General features: G+C 40.5%; 1 long non-coding RNA gene across 2 annotated transcripts in view; it reads left to right on the top strand.

The window, feature by feature from the left end:
• The window catches only part of LOC736199 (uncharacterized), a 48,099-nt gene extending 26,559 nt beyond the window's left edge, over nucleotides 1-21,540 (top strand). The window contains exons 5-7 of one of the 2 annotated variants that reach the window (XR_010148118.1): nucleotides 15,073-15,272; nucleotides 18,859-18,939; nucleotides 19,762-21,540. This is a non-coding gene — a long non-coding RNA (uncharacterized LOC736199). Of the gene's footprint in view, nucleotides 1-15,072; nucleotides 15,273-18,858; nucleotides 19,724-19,761 lie in introns of those variants that run through there. The other variant, XR_010148117.1, reaches the window with a different exon arrangement.
• Nucleotides 21,541-22,357: the final 817 nt, after the last annotated feature.

The raw sequence follows: 22,357 nt of genomic DNA, 5'->3' as shown, positions 1-22,357 counted from the left end.
ATATTAAACTCCAGAGTTCCCAGCTGGAAGAAATTGTAATTTTAGAGTTGGTTGATCAAGAAATAGATGTTGACAATCGACTCAATTTTGGTAATGTTTTAAATGAGTCTGTATTTTATTAATACATATACAAATGATAAATTTATAATTTTTTATTGTATTTTATTAGTCACAACCAATCTACACACATTTGAAAATGGTGGCATATACATATGGTGAAAATATCATTTTCACTGGGTCTCAAATTATGTTGGTGAGCTTATAAACTAGAAGATCCATTGCAAGAAGGCCATAGATTCCCTAGAGGCAAAGCTTTGCAGGCTGGAAATCTTGGCATTCTTCCTTTACTCATTTGTTAAGGCATATTGAGTTAGGTGCTAGTGTCCCTAGGCATGCTTTTGTATTACAGTGCTTCACTTTCATGAAAATTGGAAAACAATTGGCTCAAACTCAACCTTTAGTAACAAAATTTCCCTTCTGACTTTCTAGACATGTGTCAAAATTACTTCATTAAATTTCAACAGTGTTTAAGCATGCGTTTGTATGGTGATTTTCACTTATTAAGCGCTCTGATGTAATATGTTGTTTTCAATTATATGTAATTTATCAATTATATATTCCTATTAAAGAACAGATTCAAGAAGAGAGGGATCTGATTTTGTGAAAAAGAAATTGTAGGGAAGAAAATCACTGGACTGAGGTCATGCTGCAAGTTAGAGGCCAACCCTAGACAGGAACTTTGTTTTCTAATTTTCTAAAGAGAGGGGGTCTTGCTACTTTGCCCAGGTTGGCCTCAAACTCCTGGGCTCCAGCGATCCTCCTGCTTCAGCCTGCCCAATATCTGGACTACAGGCACAAGCCACCACACCCAGCTAGAGCTTTTTCTTTCTTTTCTTCTTTTCTTTCCTTTTCCCTCCTTCCTTTCCCTCCCTCCCTCCCCTTCCTTTCTTCCCTCCCTCCCTCCCTCCTTCCTTCCTTCCTCTCTTTCTCTCTCCTTCCTTCCTCCCCTCTCTCCCTCCCTCCTTCCTTTCTTTCTCTCTTTCTCTCCTTCCTTCCTTCCTTCCTTCCTTCCTTCCTTCCTTCCTTCCTTCCTTCCTTCCTTCCTTCCAGGTCTCTCTCTACCCTGCTCAAGCCATCCCCCGCCTCAGCCTCCCCCACTCCCTCAGAGCATCTGGTACTACAGGTGCATGCCACCACATTCAGCTAGCTTTTGTATCTTTGTAGAGATGGGGTTTCACCATGTTGCCCAGGCTGGTCTCATACTCCTGGGCTCAAGTGATCCTTCCGCCTTGGCCTCCCAAAGTGCTGGGATTACAGGTGTTTACCACCACGCTGGCAGAATTTTATTTCTTAAAATGATTTTTGCTGTTTTTTCCTTTATCTTATATTGCCTAAGGGCTTTCTTTTTTTTTTTTTTTAATATTTTTAAGTAAACAGGGTCTCAAGCCTTCAGCCACCCCTTCATCTCTTACATTTCCCTCCAGTGAAATCATAGTACTATGCACAGGCCTGGGTCTCCTTGTCTTTCAACAGCTTTGGCTTCCACTGGGGTCTTGAAATCCCTCCGCCATCAATATACAATAAGAAATCCAGATTATCCACTCCAGCTGGCAGTTTTTCTGCTACACAGATTAGCTTTTTCATGAACAAAAACTGGCACATCTGATCTATTGGAATTTTATGGCTGCTTAATGGAATTTATTGAAGGCAGCTCAGCAAAGTAGTGTTTCTATGTCTAGTCATGCCTCAGGAAGTGTCTGTACTTAATGACACTTGAAATTAAGTGTCAATATGAAAAAGCATTCAAATCCCAGCACTTTGGGAGGCTGAGGCAGGAGGATCGTGGGGGTCGGGAGTTCGAGACCAGCCTGACCAACATGGAGAAACCCCGTCTCTATTAAAAATACAAAACTAGCCGGGCGTGGTGGTGCATGCCTGTAATTCCAGCTACTTTGGAGGCTGAGGCAGGAGAAGAACTTGAACCCGGGAGGCAGAGGTTGCAGTGAGCCGAGATCGCGCCATTGCACTCCAGTCTGGGCAACAAAAGTGAAACTCCATCTCAAAAATAAATAAATACATACATACATAAAATAAAAAAATAAAAAATAAATAAAAGGCCCCCTTGCTTGAACAACGTCCCCTGCAGATACTTTCTGGGCACAAGGGACGCCGTAAGGGCGTCCCTTTGCTTATCTCCGCGCGAATCTTTTACTCATCCTGACACGGGCTAGTTCTAATTGATAATCCGTCTTGCTTCCTGGGAATCCCCGAGGAATTTTTAAGAGAAAAATGCAACTTGTTTTGTGAACGGAAAAACAAGTTTGGCTAAGAGTAAACAAATAATAATGAAAGAAAAGCTCATGAGAAAAATAAAAATGAAACAAAAGCACTCTTTCTTTCCTTTAGGGCAGTGCAGGGGACGGAAGGACAGTGGGAGAGGGTGGGAAACGCAGAGGAGGCGGCTGAGTTTATTTTTAACATCAAGTTAAAGACATACTCGGTGTTCTTTCCTTTTAAAAATAGGCTTTTAACGTCTTGAAGCATTTTGACTATTCTGCCTGTGAGGTAAAACCCCTTTTGTGGCTGGCAACTCCCACTGGGTCTTTTCCCATCATTAAAGGCTTACTGGCCAAGTAGTTAGAGCGTTGGAAAAACCCCAGCACTTTTCTTCAAAGGTTCCTCATTAGCATATGCACACAGCTTCTGTGCGCAGAGAGGCTTAGAAACCCTGGCTGCTTACCTGGAGCTTGAGCTTCCTTGCATTTTTCAGAACTGATGGTTAGGGGAAAATCCTCTTTTTAAAATAGTTTGGATTCATGAAATAGTGGAGACAGTCTTTTTTCAGTCCACTGCAAAATTTATTAGTTGAGTTTATGAATAACGCAACATACCGACACCTATAAAATTTGATATGGGTGAACAGATATGGTAATAGCTAATCTCTAACACTTTTTGAAGGCTTCCTATGGGCCAGATACTGTCTATATGCATTTAATGCTCTGAACAGTGCTCTCAGGGTACATAATATTATCATCCCATTTTACAGATGAAGAAACTTGAACTCAAGGCTATTAAATAACAAACTCAGTGAGTGAGTTTGGGGGAAGAGATTCAAACTCAGGCAAGACAGTCAGTTCAGGTCCACTGCTAGCCCATACCATAAGTACATAATTAGAAAAGAAGTCCCTACTTTAAGATATTTTTGCTTCCATCTTTTGGAAAGTTATCAAAAATACTAATTTTGTTAAAAGAAGACATTTTGCTGCCACTTACAAGACTGTTGTCACAATAAATATATAGATCTGCAATGTGTTGATGAGGTGAAGCATGCCCCCTTAGATGTGACAAACTTGTGCAGTGCACAGCCTGCACAAAGGTCCATGACAGCTGTTCAGTACACGTACACATGCAAACACACATGTACACTTCCACAGAAGGAAAAAAAGGCTGTTTTAGTTTAGTCTTTTGGTCTTTTAGAGGTAACCAGGCTGATCTGACTTCAGGAACAGCTCTTCTATGTGGCTCAGTCTAGAATGAGTATAGATCATATAAAAGGGTCTGAAACTGGTTGTATTTGTACATAGTTCAAAAATATCCTACTCTTACTTCCTCTTTGCTTCTCCTCTGGGGAATAAACACTCAATAAACATTTTACGCAGGAAGTTCCGTGTACATAGGTGTGTTAAAGGATGAGGATAAAATAAATAGAATAGTTCACAAAACTGGGGAGATTAAACTTTTATTACAGAAAATTTCAAACATATACTGAAGTAGAACAAAAAGTATAATGAACCCCACTTTCGTCCATGAACCTAACATCCAGCTGTAAAAATCATCGACTGATGGCCATTCCTGCTTCGTCTGGATTTCCACTCACTCTCCTCCATATTGAAGCAATTCCTAGACACATCATTTTAGCCAAAAATATTTCAGTACATTTCTCTTCAAGATATGAAATCTTTTCAAAATATAACCACAATACCATTATTACATCTAAACAGAAATAATAAGAAGTCTTTAATATCATCATATAGCCAGTGTTCAAAATTTTAATTGTCTCCCAAATGTCCCAAATTTTCTTTTTTCATTTGTCTGTTTTTACCTTGTGTTTTTTGAAATGGGAACCAACTAAGTTCAAACATCCCATTGGTTGTTATGTTTCTTAAGTCTCTTTTAATGTACAAGTTCTCCCTTCATCTTCCTTCATCTCTCTCTCTTTTTTTCTTTTTTTCCAGAGTCTGCATTTTGCTGATGGCATCCAAGTAATGTTTAACGTGGTTCTCTGCTGCAGAATCCTTTCTGTATCTGTATATTCTTTTAAGGTGCTTGGGTGAATTTGATCCATAGCCAGGCTTGGAAAATACTGGAGAAGTTGTGTTTCTGCTTCTGGATTTCTTAATGTCTTTTATCTTTTTTTTAATTTCATTTTTCTATTTCTTTTTTTTTTTTTTTTTTTGAGATGGAGTCTCACTCTGTCACCCAGGCTGGAGTGCAGTGGTGTGATCTTGGCTCACTGCAAGCTTCGCCTCCCAGATTCATGCCATTTTTCTGTTTCTTAAATCCTCTATAGGAAGTATGGATTTCTTAATGTGTGGGTTGAAAAAACAAAACTCAGAGGAACCTGAGTACAATCATAAAAGTACATGTCCACCACCTGTTGACAGACGATGAATGTTGGCTTGAATATTGAGGGCATCTAGAATCCCTGGGGCAACTAAGGGGGCTTCAGGGGAACAACTTCTCAGCCAGGCTTGAGATGGGCAACAGATCTGAATTAGCAGTGCTGGAAAAAAAGAGGACCTTCCAGCTGGGGGATTTGGTCTCACTTGAGGCCCTGTGGGAACTAGTAACCAACAGCTGAATTGTTAATTAGCAGGCAAAGCCTGGCCTGGAATAAGCTGGTGCTTGACTTAAGTGGAGTTTAAATAGCTGGGAAAACGATTGTTCTAAGGATACTTGACTGGAGGCATTTCCAGCACATGCTTGTGGCAGAAGGAGTGATGTGTTCTGCCCTAGGCACCTCTGCTGCTTCTGTCATCGACCTAGGTGATATGCTTTGGCTGTGTCCCCACCCAAATCCCATGTGTCATGGAAGGGACTCGGTGGGAGGTAATTGATTCATGGGGGCAGGCCTTTCCTGTGCTATTCTCATGATAGTGAATAAGTCCCATGAGATCTGACAGTTTTATAAAGGAGAGATCCCCCACACATGCTCTTTTGCCTTCTGCCATGTAACACGTGACTTTGCTCCTCCTTTGCCTTCTGCCATGATTGGTAGGCCTCCCCAGCCATGTGGAACTGTGAGTCCATTAAACCTCTTTCCTTATAAATTACCCAGTCTCAGGTATGTCTTTATTAGCAGCGTGAGAACAGACTAATACACTGGGCTTGCTTTCTTCTGTGCATCTTTTTTTTGTTTTGTTTTGTTTTGTTTTTGGAGACAGAGTCTCACTCTGTAGCCCAGGCTGGAGTGCAGTGGTGTGATCTTGGCTCACTGCAACCTCCGCCCCCTGGGTTCAAGCAGTTCTCTGCCTCAGCCTCCCAAGTAGCTAAGATTACAGGTGCCAGCCACCATGCCTGGCTAAATTTTTGTATTTTAGCAGAGATGGGGTTTCATCATGTTGGCCAGGCTGGTCTCGAACTCCTGACCTCAAGTGATCCACCTGCCTTGGCCTCCCAAAGTGTTGGGATTACAGGCATGAGCCACGGCGCCAGGCCTCTTCTGTGCATCTCAAAGGCTTGAGAAGATTTTTTTTTTTTTTTTTTTTTTTTTTTAATAACAGAGCATTACATTTCCTTGGTGAGGGGTTTGGGGCTTTCTTTCCCCATGTCCACATTGATCTGTCAACACCTGCCCCAGGCCCTTGCTGTTCTCCTTGCCCCATACCTGCTGCCAAAAGAGATGCTTGCTGTCAGAAAGCCAGGGGTCAAAGTGTCTACCACTGGCTAGCTGGGCAACCTTGGGTAGGTCCCTCAGTTCTCTGAGCCCTGTAATCTTTATGTAAAATAAAGATTGTATCACCTGCTCCACCTACCATAAGAGGCTGTTGTGAGAATCAGCCTCTTATGGTAGGTGGAGCAGGTGATCCAAAAGAGCTAATGTAGGTGAAAGTCCTGTCCTTCATTAAACCACAAAGCATCATCCAATTGCTCTTGTTGCCTGCTGCCTCCCCTCTACTTGTAGTCATTCATTCCTGGCTGAGAGTGCAGAAGTTGAACAAGGCCCATTACTTTTTAGTTGTATCATTTGGGGCGAGTCATGCTGTGAATTTCTGTTTCCTCATACATAAAATGGGAATAACTTTACCTAGCATTTATTTACATCCTTCTTTATTTATACTGCACCTTGACCCAATGATGTTATCAGCACGAAAGCCGAGATAAACACACATAAAGCACCTAACCTAGACTTGGCACCCAGTCGGTACTCAGTAAAAGGGAATTCTTTCCTTCCCTGTTTGTGGAAATTGGACTATGGTATAACTCAGCTGAGATGCCTTCCTTTATAAAGAAAGAACTCCTCCTCTAATTGCTGAGGATAGTACTGTCTGCTATTCCTTCACCCTCAACTTTTTATCTCAGTGCTTTGCTCAAGGCCCAAACATGCTTTAAATTCTCTTTTGAAGTCTGTAGACTAGGGAGTTATATAATGGAGTCTTCTTCTATTACTTGGGGATAAAGATTCCTCAACAGCATGTGTGAAAAAGACTCAAATGTTTGGTTGATTACAAAATTAACATGAGTCAACAGTGTGATGAACAAGCAAGAAATGTATTTTAGGAAGTATGAAGGGAATGGTCCAGTGAGAGGATAGCCTTAGACTCATTCTCCTCATGTTGGTCAGACTACGCTTGGACTAAAGGACTCAGTTCCAGATGCTGATGCCTGGGGACGGATCATCAGAAAGGAGTGCTAGCAAAGAGCTTGGGATGCAGGGTGTTTGAGTAACTTTGAGAAAAACTGAGGCTCCTTAAACTGCAAAAGATGTATTTCAGGAGAGATATATATTGTCTCTTGTTTCTTGAATGGACTGAACAAAACACCACCGCTTTGGATTTACTTAAGAGTAACAATTTCTAAGGAGTATGTAGAAGTACACATTTGAGGTTATGTGACTCCCAGGGGAAGAATTAGGGACAGTAGGTAGAAGTTATAGAGGAGTAGTTTTAGTGGCATTTCTGTTTCTATTCCTCTTTACAACTCTGGGTTTTCGGAAGAATTAGCTATTAAAACTATTTAAAACTTGGCTTTCTTACAGCCGGTTTCAGCATGATGTTACATACAAAAGATATTCAAAGCAATATTGAAATTGTGAATTAGAAAGGGACATAACCACAAATATACCAGAAATTAAAACACGTAACAAGAGACAATCAGGTATGACTTTATGTCAATTAATTCGGAAGACATACAAAATGGTTAACTTCCAGAAAACAATAATCAATATAAACTTAAGAAGAAATAGCCTAAATTATATGATCTTGAAAGATATGACATCAATGATTATAGCTACCTATATTATGAAATAACATACAAATAATTTTTTCTTAAGACAGAGTCTCGGCTCACTGCAATTTCTGCCTCCTGGGTTCAAGCAATTCTCCTGGTTCAGCCTCCCAAGTAGCTGGTATTACAGGCACCTACCACCATGCCTGGTTAATTTTTGTATTTTTAGTAGAGACAGGGTTTTGCCATGTTGTCCAGGCTGGTCTCGAACTCCTGACCTCAAGTGACCCTCCAGCCTCAGCCTCCCAAAGTGCTGGGATTACAGGCATGAGCCACCACACCTGGCCACAGATAATTTTTTACAGGTGAGTTTTACCAGATTTTCAAGGAATGTATAATCCCAATCTTATATAAACTATTCCAGAGACTATAACAAGATTACAAAAAGAAGGAGTATTCCAAAGCTCATTTTATTAGACTGACGTATGCTTGATTGACTCCAAAATAAGACATGGACAGTAAAGAAAATTGTAGGCCAGGCTTGGTGGCTCACACCTGTAATTCCAGCACTTTGGGAGGCTGAGGTGGGTGGATCATCTGAGGTTGGGAGTTTGAGACCAGCCTGACCAACATGGAGAAACCCCGTCTCTACTAAAAATACAAAATTAGCTGGGCGTGGTGGCACATGCCTGTAATCCCAGCTACTTGGGAGGCTTAGGCAGGAGAATTGCTTGAACCCAGGAGGTGGAGGTTGCGGTGAGCCAATATTGCACTATTGCACTCCAGCCTGGACAACAAGAGTGAAACTCCATCTCAAAAATAAATAAATAAATAAATGAAAATTGTAAGCCAACCTCACTTCTAAATATCAAGTTATAAATTCTAATGATATTTAGCAAAATTGGTAACTTTAAAAATAAAAACACACTATATTTTGTTTAAAAACAAAAATATGCTATACTATATACTATATAATAATACAGTATAACCAGGTTGAGTTCCCAGGAAAGCAAGGATGGTTTAGTGTTAGAAAAATCTATTAATATAATTTACCACATTAACAAATTGCAAGAGAAAAAGCACATGATTACTTCAATAGAGGCAGAAAAATTATTTGTTAAAATTTAACACTTTCATATTAAAAAAAATTAAGAAATACAAATAGAAGCAGATTTTCTTTACAGAGTAAAATATGTCTATCAGAAATTTGTAGCAAACATCATATTTAGTGGTAAATCTTTAGAATTATTTCCTTTAATATGAGGGACAAGACAAGATGCCTACAATTACTATTTGTAGCCAATCATTATTTGGGGGTTCTAGTTGAACAGTAAGGCAGTAAAAGGAAGACATACTAATTGTAAAAACAAAACAAAACAATCGCTATTTACAGAAATTGCCCTCATAGAGTCTAAGAGAAAATACAGGCAAGCAATTGGAACTAACATAAAAAATCAACAAGTTACTAAGCACAACATTAGTATAAAGATAATTTACACTCTATCAACATCAATAAATAATTTTTAAAATATTAAATATCATAAAAAGTTAGTTCTTCCTTAATTAATTAATGAATTCAAAACAATCCCAACTCAAAATCCCAACTAGTTTTTTTTTTTTTTTTGATACTTGACAAGATGATTTAAAAAGCCATGTGGAAGAGCAAAGGACCAAGAAGTTTATAGAAGACCAAGATAGGAAGGCTCACTTTAACCTATCAAATATGTCAGTCAGGGTTCAATCAAGGAACTAGAGCCACAAAGAGTGTTATGACATGGGATTTATTCTAGAAAGCAGACTTTATCCAATTGTGGGAGGAGCTGGGGAGATGAAGATCTGGAAGGAGAAGCTGGGAGCTCAGAGAAGAGTCTAAACCATCTTTTGAAAGCACTGGCATAAGTGGACAACATAGAGTTTACAGAAAAAAATCTAAGAAGCCAAGTACACATCCAGCTACTGAATTTGTCCTGCCAAGGGAACTCATGGAGACGTCTGTGTGAAGCTGTTGCCTTTGTGAAGCCACCTTCTCTGTGGCTCTTAGCCAAGTATCTGGTAGTAGGTCTTGGGCTGCAGGACCAGAATTTGGGAAGAACAGCAGGATGCAAAGCAGAGGAGAACAAGGGCAAGTTGGAATGTGTTAGGTACTTCTGTGTCTGTCACCCCATCTAACTTTGAAGAGCTTCACAGAGTAAAGGACTGCCCTTCACTTCCACATCCCAAAGTCTCACACAAGGTCTTCTCTTGGCCAACTTGGACCTGGAACCAGACAGGAAAGGGAATTCCTAGCTCAACCAAAGTGGTAATGAAATAACCTAGCATGTCAAGATGAATGTTAAAGCTATTGTAATCAAGATAGTGGAAGCCTGGGCAACACAGGGAGACCCTGTCTCTACAAAAAAAAAAAAAAAAAAAAAAATTAGCAGGTGTGGTGGCATGCACCAGTGGTCCCATCTACTCGGGAAGCAGAGGCAGGAGGATCACTTCAGGTCAGGAGTTCCAGACCACCCTGGGCAACATAGTGAGATCCCATCTCTACAAAAAATAAAAAAATTAGCTGGACATGGTGAAGTGCACCTGTAGTCCCAGCTACACAGGAGGCTGAGGCAGAATGATTGCCTGAGGCCAAGAGTTTGAGGTTGCAGTGAGCTATGATCAAGCCACTGCAGTCCAGTCTGGGCAATAGAATGAGACCCTGTCTCAAAACAAACAAACAAACAAAAAAAAAAAAAGAAAGAAAAAAAAAAAGAAAAAAAGAAATGTTTGTTGTAGGCAAAAAAAAAAAAAAAAAAAAAAAAAGACAAAAACCCCCCAAAATAGAGTAATAGAATAGAAAGCCTAAAACCAGACCTATTCATATATAGAAATAACATGACAAAAATGACATTACAAATTCATTAACGATATCACAATATTTGGTTTCTCATATGGAGAAGTGATTGAAAAAACTCCTTACCTCACACTAGTCACAAAATTAAATTCAACATGGATTAAATCATAAAATCCTAAATGTGAAGAACAAACTTTAAAAACTTTTACAAATAAAGTATAGGAGAATATGTGTATGACCGCACCAAAGAGAAGGATTGATTAAACAAGAGAAAAAAGAGTACAAAAAACGATATATTGACTAGATTCCAATTTAAAACTTCTTAACAAAAAAGTCATAAAATCAAAAAGACAAGCCACAGACTAAAAGAAGATATTTCCAATATATAACCACAAATGAATGATTATGTTCAGAATAGTTAAAGGATACCTACAAGTCAAAATGATAAGTCCTAGGGTAAGGAAAGGAATAGAAAATTCACAGGAGACCAGACTTGAATGGCCAGTTCAAAATGTTAAAACAAGGCTCACACTTATTGAGCACTCACTGTGTATTATTCTAAAGGCTTTACTGAGTATTAACTATATATATATAATTCCAAATGCTTTGCATATGTTAACACACAGATTCCTGGCAATGAGTGTGTGAGGTAGGTATTATGACCTCTTTTTTCTTCCAGAGAGGGAAAGTAGGGCTGAAATCATACAACTAGTAAATAGTAAAGCCAGCATTTGAATACTAGTGGTTTGGCTCTAAAATCTGAGTTCTTAACTACCTTCTATTTTATCAACTTGTTAAATTTAAACATTTGACAATACTCACTGTTGTTAAGGATGTGGCAGAATGGGAACAAGTGAACCCCGTTTGTTGGGGTGCAAATTGATATAACCACTTAGTTGGAGAGAAATTCGCCTTTACAAATTGAGGCTGTTAGGTCCATAGCCTAAAGTCATACCCATATAAACATGGAAAATGTACAAGAATGTTTATTGCTGCACTGTTTGTAATGGTACAAAAATACAGTGTAAAATATTTATACTATGAAGTATTAATATGAAATAATCTAAGTAAAACCCTATAACATAATGTTGATTTAAAGAAGCAAGTTGGAAATGGATATATACAGAGTGCAATGTCACTCATATAAAATGTAAAAGTATGCAAAACATGACATGGTTCATATACGTTGTAAATTTATAAAACATGAAAAAATAAATTTAAAATTTGGGAAAATGGTTGCCATTATGAAGGGGAATGAAAGAATGAGATGAGGGATTTTGCAGGAAGGATCAATTGTATCTGTAATACCATATTTCTTTGAAAAATGAGTAAATAGGGCAAGATATTAAGACACAGCACAACTAGGTGGTGAATATATTCTATTCTTCTTTGTATTTTTAACTTTAATGGCCTGACCCACATTTTTTATCTCACTTGGCATTCTTCCCCTCTTTCATATCGCTGCCTCATGGGGCCTCCTACCTTTCACTGAACAAGCTGTGCTTCCTCACACCACACTTTCCCTCACTTGGGAATGTCTTCTGTTTAGAAAAACCCTGTTCACCTTTCACAGCTTAGAATACTTCATTTAGAACAGCACCTGAAAGTACACCCATGTTCATAGCAGCATTGTTCACAATAGCTAAAGCGTTGAAGCAATCCAAGTGTCCATCAACTAATAAATGAATAAATGAAATGTGGTATATCCATACAATGGAATATTATTCAGCTGTAAAAAGGAAGGAAATTCTGACAAATGCTACAACATAGATGAAACTTGAAGACATTATGCTGAGTGAAATAAGCCAGTCACAAAAGTACAAATACTGTATGAGTCCAGTTATGTGAAGTACCTAGAGTAGTCAAATTCATAGAAGCAGAAACTAGAATGATAATTGCCAGGGGCTGGGAGAAGTAGGTGATACAGTTTGGCTGTGTCCCTACCCAAATCTCATCTTGAATTGTAGCTCCCATAATCCCCACATATTGTGGAAGGGACCCAGTGGGAGGTAAGTGAATCACGGGGTTGAGTTTTTCCCATGCTGTTCTTATGATAGTGAATAAGCTTCATGAGATCTGATGGTTTTATAAAGGGCAATTCCCCTACACACACTCTCTTGCCTGCCGCCATGTAAGACATGCTTTTGCTCCTCCTTCACCTTCCACCATGATTGTGAGGCCTCCTCAGCCATGTGTAACTGCGAATCCATTAAACCTCTTTTTCTTTATAAATTAGCCAGTCTCAGGTATTTCTTCATAGCAGTATGAAAATGAACTAATATAGTAGGGAATGGGGAGTTATTAATGAGGACAGAGTTTCAGTTTGTGGAGATGAAAAAGTTCTGGAAATGAACAATCGTGCCGGTTGTACAACATTGTGAACATACTTAATGCCACTCAACTGTACACTAAAAAATTGGCTAAAATGATGAATTTTACATTACATATACATTTTACCATATTAAAACAAGAAAGCAACAAAAGCAAGCTGAAAGGCAACTTATAATATTATTAGAAGTCTCTCAAAGAGGAGGCAGAGGGAGACTGCCTCCCAGGTAGACGCCATCCAGCTTCAGCCCCTGTGGGCTTCTCTGTCTCCTCTCAACTTGTGGATGGATGTGTTCTGTTTTTCCAGTGGTATCTTTGCTTCTTCCTGTAAGGCAAACTCAAATTGCCACTTCTCCACTTCTGCTCCCTACCCATCACCCCAGTGATGACAGTAAACCCTGGGGTGCTTTCTCTCCTGTATTAGTCTGTTTTTACACTGCTATAATAAATACCCAAGACTGGGTAATTTATAAAGGAAAAGAGATTTAATGGACTTACAGTTTCACATGGCTGGGGAAGCTTCACAATCATGGCGAAGTTGAAGGAGGAGCAAAGGCACGTCTTATATCGCAGCAGGCAAGAGAGCATGTGCAGGGGAACTGTCCTTTATAAAGTCATCAGATCTCGTGAAACTTATTCACTATCACAAGAACAGCATGGGAAAAAACTGCTCCCGTGATTTAATTACCTCCCCCCGGGTCTCTCCCAAGACAGGTGGGGATAATGGGAACTACAATTCAAGATGAGATTTGGATGGGGACACAGCCAAACCATATCACCTCCCCTTCCAACTAGACCCAGCACTATGAGCCCCTTGCCTTTCAGAGTGTATTTCTACCTTTTCCATTGATTTCCCTCCTCTGCCCAGACTTTGAGTATCTGTTTTCAGAGTTGTAACCTCACCTCATGTTCTGATTGCTTCCTGGGCCTGGCAATTTGATTTTGGCTTCTTGACTCGATTGTGAGTTGTAAGCAGGATTCACCCAGTGACTCTGCTTTGTAGGAAGGGCCAAGCCCTTTGCTGACTGGAACTATGTGACTCCATTTTATGGTTTATCAAATGTGGACTTGCTTGTTATTATGAAATCACTTTAAAGCCTTTAGAGTGATTTATTTAAATGCATATATATATATGTATGTTTGTGTGTATGTGTATATATATATATATGTATATATATATCCATTTGCTTGTGGATGCATAGAAAATGCCAGAAACTGATAACAGAGGTTTCTAGAGGGAGGGCAGTCTTTGGATCAGTGCTGGGGCTGAGTGAGAGCAGAAGAAAAATTCCCTGTGAACTTCCCACGTTTTCTTCACCTTGAATTGTTTATAATAAGCATATGTCATTTTTATAATAAAAGTATATATTCACAGTGAAACACTGTGTTCTAACTGGTATAATAAGCTCTTAGTATTTGATCCTGAGAGTCCCTCTTTCAGAGGCACCATCAGTCAAATACGCTGCTAGGGCTAATGTCAGCTTCCAGGGGAAATCATCGCTGGGAGGTGCAATTTCAGATCTCGCTGGAGAGAGGCAAGGGCGTGGCTGCAAACCCCTTTTCTGATCTGAACAGGATATTTGTAAGGTAGTCACCGTGTGGCTGTGGAGATGAGTGATGGGGCTGCCATTCTGGTCCCGCCACTGCTTCTTCCTCTAAAAGCAATTTAGAGGAGAGCCAAGAGGAACAGAGCCTACCCCTTTAATTAGCCTGCGGAGCCAGGCAAGGTAAATATTTGTGACTGAAACAGCGTGGATCCATGGAAGCTGGGATTTTAGCCTAGAAGCCTTGTGCTGCCAAGTTGCCATGAGACCAGAAAGCTGGAGCTATGTTTTGCCTCAGAAAGTGCTTCGGAGTTGAAGAGAAGTGGGAAGGAAATCAGCAGTAGAATTAAGGTCTGTGTGTTAGATGAGGATAATAAGGGTTTGTCTATACCTTAGGTTAAAGGCACACATTTTACCTGTTTTTATTTTGTCTTTATATTGATTTCTTATATTAAAAAAAATTCAGGCTGGGCGTGGTGTCTCATGCATATAATCCTAGTACTTTGGGAGGCTGAGGTGGGAGGGTCGCTTGAGCCCAGGAGTTTGAGACCAGCCTAGGCAACAAAACAAGACCCTGTCTCTATAAAAAATTAGCCAGGCATCGTAATGTGCACCTGTAGTCCCAGCTACTTGGGAAGCTGAAGTGGGAGGATTGCTTGAGCCCAGGAGTTGGAGGCTGCGGGGAACTATGATGGTGCCCCTGCACTGCAGCCTGGGTGACAGAGCAAGACCCTGTCTCTAAAATAAAAATAAGAATTTTAAAAAGTAAGAAAAACAAAAAAATAAAAAATTTAGTGTCCTGAATGTTGACTTATTGAACTTCCTGCATCTACTACCTCCTTCTCTGGTTTCCAGGGATCCTGAACAAAAATCAGATCATTTCACTGCTCTGCTTATAACTTTTCAATGCCTTTTCATTTCTCTTAGGATAAAATCCTGACTCCTGTAGTGCGTGTGTAGGGTGACTGTATGACTGATACTCAAACTGGGATGGCTGTTAATACATATGTAAGGAAAACAGATGCAAGGAGGACTCTCCCAGGAAAACCAAGATGTATCCATGAGACCCTGCTAGATCTGGCTGCGGCCCCAACTGTCCCTGTCCTCATCTGCCCACTTTGCTCCAGGTATGACTCCCTTTCTTGTTGTTTAATGACATCACTCTGGAGTCTTCACTGTCCCCTCAGTCATGCTCCTGTCTGCCTTATTTATCTTTGGGGTCTCAGATGTTCACTCCTCAGAGAGGCTTTCCATGACCACCCATTCTAGAATGGTCCCCCCAGTTGCAGTGTATTTTATCTCTGAACATTTCTGTCATCACGCCTGATATAATCTGTGAAGATATTGTTTATGCATTTGTTTATGATCTGTATTAGCTACCAGGCTGAGGCCAGGGACTTCTTTGTCTTGGTCACTAGCCTGGCACATGGTAGGGACCCAGTAAATACATGGCAAATGAATGAATGATCAAGTGAAGATCTTTAAGTTGGACTGAATGACCCAGAGATGCCCACTGCCTTGATTCTCATCATGTGAATTAGGTCCATCTTCAGTAGAAGAGAATGAATACAAACAGAGAAAAGCAGAAGGAATAGAATGAGAGAGAGAGCATGCTGGACAAATCCTGGTTACAGGCATTATGGGTATATACTTTATCCTTCATTTGTTCCTTAATGGGGTGAGCCATTTAAATAAATTATAAATAAACTCACCCTCCCCTTCCTTAGCCTTAACTAGAATTGGGATTGGGGTTCCATATTTATAACCAATGACTTCTAGTAAAACACAATTAGCACCTTTCCTTTGGGATATATATTCCTCTTCCCCACCCCCTTTTTTTCTTGTCCAGGCTGGAGTGCAATGGCACAATCTCGGCTCACTGCAACCTCTGCCTCCTGGGTTCAAGCGATTCTCCTGCCTCAGTCTCCCGAGTAGCTGGGATTACAGGCTCATGCCATCACGCCCCACTATTTTTTTTGTATTTTTAGTACAGACGAGGTTTAACCATGTTGGCCAGGCTGGTCACATATTCCCATTTTTAAAGGACAACATTGTGGCAGAATATATTAGTTGTGCCCCATTATCAATTTTATCTTCTTCCTTGGTAAATTAAGGGAGAATAGATTAGTTTCGTATTTCTGCTGTAACAAATTGTCATATAATTAGGGGATTAACACAATATACATTTATTATCTTACTTTTATAGAAGTCAGAAATCTAAAATGAGTTGAAAGGGCTCTTCCTTCTGGGGGCTCAAGAGAATAATCTGTTTCTTTGCCTTTTCCAGCTTTTAGAGGCTACATGCTTTTCTTGACTTGGAGCGCCCTCCTCACATTACTATCTCTGCTTCTGTAATCACATCTCCTTATCTGAATCTGATCCTCCTTTATAAAGACTTTTGTGAATACATTGTCCAGAATTCATGTTGATAATCCAGGATAACCTCTCCATCAAAAGATATTTGACTTAATCACATCTGCAAAGCTCCTTTTTCCATGAAAGATGACATATTTACAGGTTTCAGGGATTGGGACCTGGGCATCTTCAGCAGGTCATTATTCTGTTTATCACAAGGGGCATGGCCCTCCTCACCTGTTTCTTCTTCTCATGGCTGGGTTGTGGCTATACCAGCTGGAGCTCAAGCAGCCATCTTGGACCATTGTTTAGAAGTCACGGGCTGAAGATAGGGGAGGAGCAAGGTTGAATGCTCTGAGATCCTAACAGTTTTGTGAGCTACTCTGCCAGTCCTAGACTATTGTTCTTCTGAGTTCTTTGAGGTTCTTTTGGGTTTTCTAAATCTGACTGATACAATTATACCCTTTACACTTTTTTTTAATGTTCTCCCCTTTCCACTTGGTTTTATGTCCCAACTATTTCTCCATGCTATTAAGTATTTAAGTGTTTTACAACAACTGTTTTGTTGTTGTTGTTTTTAAAGACAGAGTCTTGCTCTGTTGCCCAGGCTGAAGTTCAGTGGCACAATGAAGTTCAAGGCTCCCTGTAGCCTTGAACTCCTGGGCTCAAGCAATCCTCCCACCTCAACCTCCCTAGTAGCTGGGACTGCAAGCACATGCCACCACATCTGGCTAATTTTTTTTCTTCTTTTTAAATTGTGAAGACAAGGTCTCACTATTATATTGCCTAGGCTGACTTCGAACTGCTGACCTTAAGCAATCCTCCCATCTCAGCATCCCAAAGTCCTGGGATTACAGGCATGAGTCGTCATGCCTGGCCCCACAAACTTGAGTTTTGATGGCTGTACAATATTCCAAGTTTTATTTAATGATTCCTCAACTATTTAACAATTAGGATTATTATTTTTATTTTATTTTATTTTGAGATGGAGTATTGCTCTGCAACCCAGACTGGAATGCAGTGGCATGATCTCGACTCACTGCAACCTCTGCCTCCCACTTCAAGTGATTCTCCTGCCTCAGCCTCCCAAGTAGCTGGGATTACAGGCACGTGCCACCAGGCCTGGCTAATTTTTGTATTTTTAGTAGAGACAGGATTTCACCTTGTTGGCCAGGTTGGTCTTGAACCCCTGACCTCAAGTGATCCACCCACCTCGGCCTTCCAAAGTGCTGGGATTACAGGTGTGAGCCACTGTGCCTGGCCAATGATTAGATTATTTTAAAAAATCATTTTGAATAAAAAGTTCCAGTGTTTTAATAGAAGGATTATAAGAGGAAATCCATGGTTTAATGTGCATCTCACATTATAGCATGTGCTTATGTTAGACCAATACAAATTTAAGTCGGGGCCAGGTGCGGTGGCTTACAACTGTAATCCTAGCACTTCGTGAGGATCCTCCCTGAGGCAGGAGGATCGCTTGAGCCCAGGAGTTTGAGACCAGTTTGGGTAACATAGGGAGACCCCCATCTCTACAAAAAAATTTTTTTTAATTAGCCGGGCTTGGTGGCATCCTTCTGTGGTTCCAGCTACTTGGGAGGCTGAGGCAGGATAATTGATTGAGCCTGGGGGTTTGAAGCTGCAGTGAGCGAGTTTCCATCTCAAAACAAAGACGAAAACAAAAATTTTTAAAAATGACTAAGTCGGGTGGGAGCAAATCACCCTGGTTAAAAGAACAGCCTCTGTAAAGAAAACCTTCAATTTCACCTGCTCTGAATTTGAAAACCTAAATACAGTAAAGTGATAGGAACATCACATATGTAATACTTTTTAAGCTACCACAGTGACAGTAACATAGCCCAGGGAACTTTAAAAAATAACAGTTTTTCATACTTGAGTAAAACTTGGTTTTATTAAATATTTTTAGTTGAATTTTCCTGCAAAGAAGGTTGCAGGGAAAAAAATTGAGTCATTTGTACCGTCACTGCCCCGTGGGGCAATAGCAAATGATATTCTCTCAACATCCCACACAAATAGCACATTAGGCAATCTTTAGTGCTCTATGTTATTTCCCTGAATAACAGCCATAAAAGAAGCTAAAAGGAATGCAAATATAGGTCAATGATAAGAACTCTTTTGTAATATGCAGTCTCAGGGGTGTGGGTAATGATAGTGAAGATAAAAAGTCCACAATGCATCCTGCTGCAGAATGGCTAACACTTGCACGTGAAATTTAAGCTGTTATTTACTACCTGTTCATTTAGCTCACCGCCCCCATTTTTTTTTTTTACCCTGTATCTTTCTTCACTGTACTCCTTATAGCTTAATATTACATATTTATTTGTTTACTTGTTTTTTCAGCTACCTCATTAAAATGTAGCAGGGATCCCGCCCGCTTTCTTCACTGGAGTAGCCTATGTCCAGCACTGTTGCAGGCACAAAGTGGGTGTCAAATCGCAAACACCCGCTGCAAGGTGGGCGGGGATTTTGGAGATGAACTAAAGGGATGTGGAGGGACTGAGTCACGAAGGCAATGAAGGGGACTTGACTGGAACCTGAGGCAGTGGGGAGGTCACAGAAGGATATTAAACTGAAGTTGGAGGATGGTGAGGGAAAAGATCAGACTTGGTGTTTTACATAAATAACTCTGGGTTTGTTGTGGAGGAAGGGTTTGGGATGGCAAATAGCCTGGAGTTAGAGAGACCAGTGAGGAGGCTTTTGCAACATTCTAGGTAAGTGGAGATAAGAGCCCAAGCTCGAAAGTTGGTAATAATGAGATGATAACAATAATTATCAGTACAGCAAAGTCTGCTGTATAGACAGCTAGTCATTACAATCCATTGTCTAGCCTACACTTCCCACCCTCCTTTGCAGTTAGGTGTGGCCATGTGATTATGTTCCGGCCAATGGGATTTGAGCAGGAAGAATGACCTCCGTAGAATTCTCTGGTACATACTCCTTCATGTTCTTTCCCTTTTCTGGCCAATTGGGATGGAGAAACTATGTAGTGAAGAAAACTGTGCATCTATCAACCTAAGTCCTTGTAAAACCATGTAGACAAATGAGGAAGAAATATCTATTATATAGTCAAGTCATTGAACAATTTTAGGTCTGTTTGTTATAGCAGCTAGTGTTACCCTAATGAATTTTAGCACATGTATTTTTGCTAAGCATCATTCTTAAACGCTTTATATATGATAACTCATTTAGTCTTCCCAATAGTTTATTTAGGATCATTTTATTGTTATTATCCTCAATTTATAGGTGAGGAAACGGAAACACAGAGGGGCTGTGTAACCTACTGAAGATTACACAGCCGGGAAACGATGGAGCCAGGTTTCAGAGTTCTGACTCCAATATTTTAAGCAATATCTGATTGTGGAGCTGGATAGGAATTAATACTTTTAAAAAATATACAGATGTTCCTTCCTTTCAATTAAACATTCTGAATTAAAATGAAAACTTAAAAAAGTTGAAATGGTCAAGCATAAACATTAATTAAAAAGCAAGTCATTTTTATAAGATAATAATATTTCGAGTAAAATGTAAATAAAACCACTTCAGGTGGGGTTTCCTGGAATCAGGCCCTGTGCCTAAGATTCCTATGCAGGAGCTTTATAGGGAAGAATTCCTTGGAAGTAAGGGAAGCAGGACTGGACAGAAGGAGAAGGTAAGCTATAATATAGCCAACACAGAGCCCATGGCGCAGGATGAGTCCTCAAGCTGGGATCACCCTTCAGAGTTATCTGCCATCAAGGCAAGGGGTCTGGGCTTCTGTGCTCTGCCTCAACCAGTCACTGGATATGGGCTGCCAGTTTGGAGGGCATGTGAGCTTGAGTAAGGCAGCTTCTTTGGAAAGAGAGTTAGCTGTGAGTCAGCACTTCCCTGCAGCTGGAAGAATGAGCATCATGCTCTTGAAGGATCTGAGTGGCACATCACAGTATCCACCACAGAAATCGTGAACTACTCAATTTACAAATGTTCAGTTGCTCCAGATTGTCCCACTGGGCTTCAGACTCATGTAGCCCACTATCTACTAATTGTGCCTAAAGCGTAAAATATATGCTGCAGGGGGATTGACTAGAAATAGGATTTCAGGCCGGGCGTGGTGGCTCACACCTGTAATCCCAGCACTTTGGAAGGCCGAGGCTGGTGGATCATGAGGTCAGGAGTTCTAGACCAACCTGGCCTAGATGGTGAAACCCTGTCTCTATTGAAAAATACAAAGAAATTAGCCACGCGTGGTGGTGGGCGCCTATAATCTCAGCTACTCGGGAGGCTGAGGCAGAGAATTGCTTGAACTCGGGAGGTGGAGGTTGCAGTGAGCCGAGATCGCGCCACTGCACTCCAGTCTGGGCGATAGAGCAGAAAAAAAAAAAAAGGATTTTGGAGGTAAGTTGAGTTGGGGTGAAAGCCTTAAATGGTATGCCAGGGAGTCTGGGTCAGAGGGAAGCCTGGTGGCTTCATGGAGATGGATTAGCACAAGGATAGAGCACTGACAAGTATATCATTCAGGAGCTGTTATAACAGCTCATTGCAATGAGGAGCAGAGTCTGAATCAGTATCAATGGGATGGAGAAGAAGTGCTGAACTTGCAAAATGTTTTAAAGGTTGTATTCAATGGTTTTGATAACTGAATGTGGAAGATGAGTTAATGTTTGAAGTAAAGCCCATAACTCTATATTGAAAGGCTATCAAAGGTGATGCTTGAAGAAAGATCGTGGTCATGTTCACTCTGTGGAGACATGTGGGGCCAGGCGTGGTGGCTCACACCTGTAATCACAACACTTTGGGAGGCCGAGGTGGGCGGATCACTTGAGGTCAGGAGTTCGAGACTAGCCTGGCCAATATGGTGAAACCTCATCTCTACTAAAAATACAAAAATTTGTTGGGCATGGTGGCACACGTCTGTAGTCCCGGCTATTCAGGAGGCTGATCACTTGAACCCGGGAGGCAGAGATTGCAGTGAGCCAAGATTGAGCCACTGTACTCCAACCTGGGCAACACAGTGAGACTCTGTCTCAAAAAAAAAAAAAAAGAAAAAAAAAAGATGTGGCATGAATCCCTTGACTTTTTTTTTTTTTTTTTTTTTGAGTTGGAGTCTCACTCTGTCGCCCAGGCTGGAGTGCAGTGGTGCAATCTTGGCTCACTGCAACCTCCGCCTCCCAGGTTCAACTGCCTCAGCCACCCAAGTAGCTGGGAATGCAGGCACCCACCACCACACCCATCTAATTTTTGTATCTTTAGTAGACACAGGGTTTCACCATGTTGGCCAGGCTGGTCTTGAACTTCTGACTTCAAATGATCCACCCACCTCTGCCTTCCAAAGTGCTGGGATTACAGGAGTGAGCCACCGTGCCTGGCCCCTTGACTATCTTTTTAGTTGGCATAATAAAAATAAGTAATTCTCCAATTGGCTGCTTCTTTCTTTATTTTTTCTTTCTTTTGGAGAAACTTTCTGTTGCTTTCTCTGGTAACTTAAAATGAGTTGTGCTTTCCGTCTAGCATTGGTTTCTTCATCAGTCTGCTTTAACAAAAAGCTTCTTTCTGATATGCCTTTCTCTTTTCAGTTGCAAATCTAAGTGTACTAGAACAAAACATATACTTAAAATAACTAAACATGAAGTTTTAAAGCACGTGCATGAAATCCATTTTTTTCTTTATTTCTCAGCAGTTCTATCATGGTCCTTATTAGAAGTTCTAATAACGGTCCTAGATTGTGGGTGCATCAAGAGGTGACATGAAGTGTGCTGGGCTTGGGGACAATGTCCGGTTGTTAGCAGCTGGTTGTTCACAGTTTTGTAGATAAACAAGATTGCTCATTAGGGCTGAGTCTGAATGACAATATTAAATCGCTTTG

The sequence above is a fragment of the Pan troglodytes genome, chromosome 10 (assembly GCF_028858775.2).
Source record: "Pan troglodytes isolate AG18354 chromosome 10, NHGRI_mPanTro3-v2.0_pri, whole genome shotgun sequence".
Taxonomy (NCBI): Eukaryota; Metazoa; Chordata; class Mammalia; order Primates; family Hominidae; genus Pan; species Pan troglodytes.
This window is presented reverse-complemented; position numbering and strand designations above follow the sequence as displayed.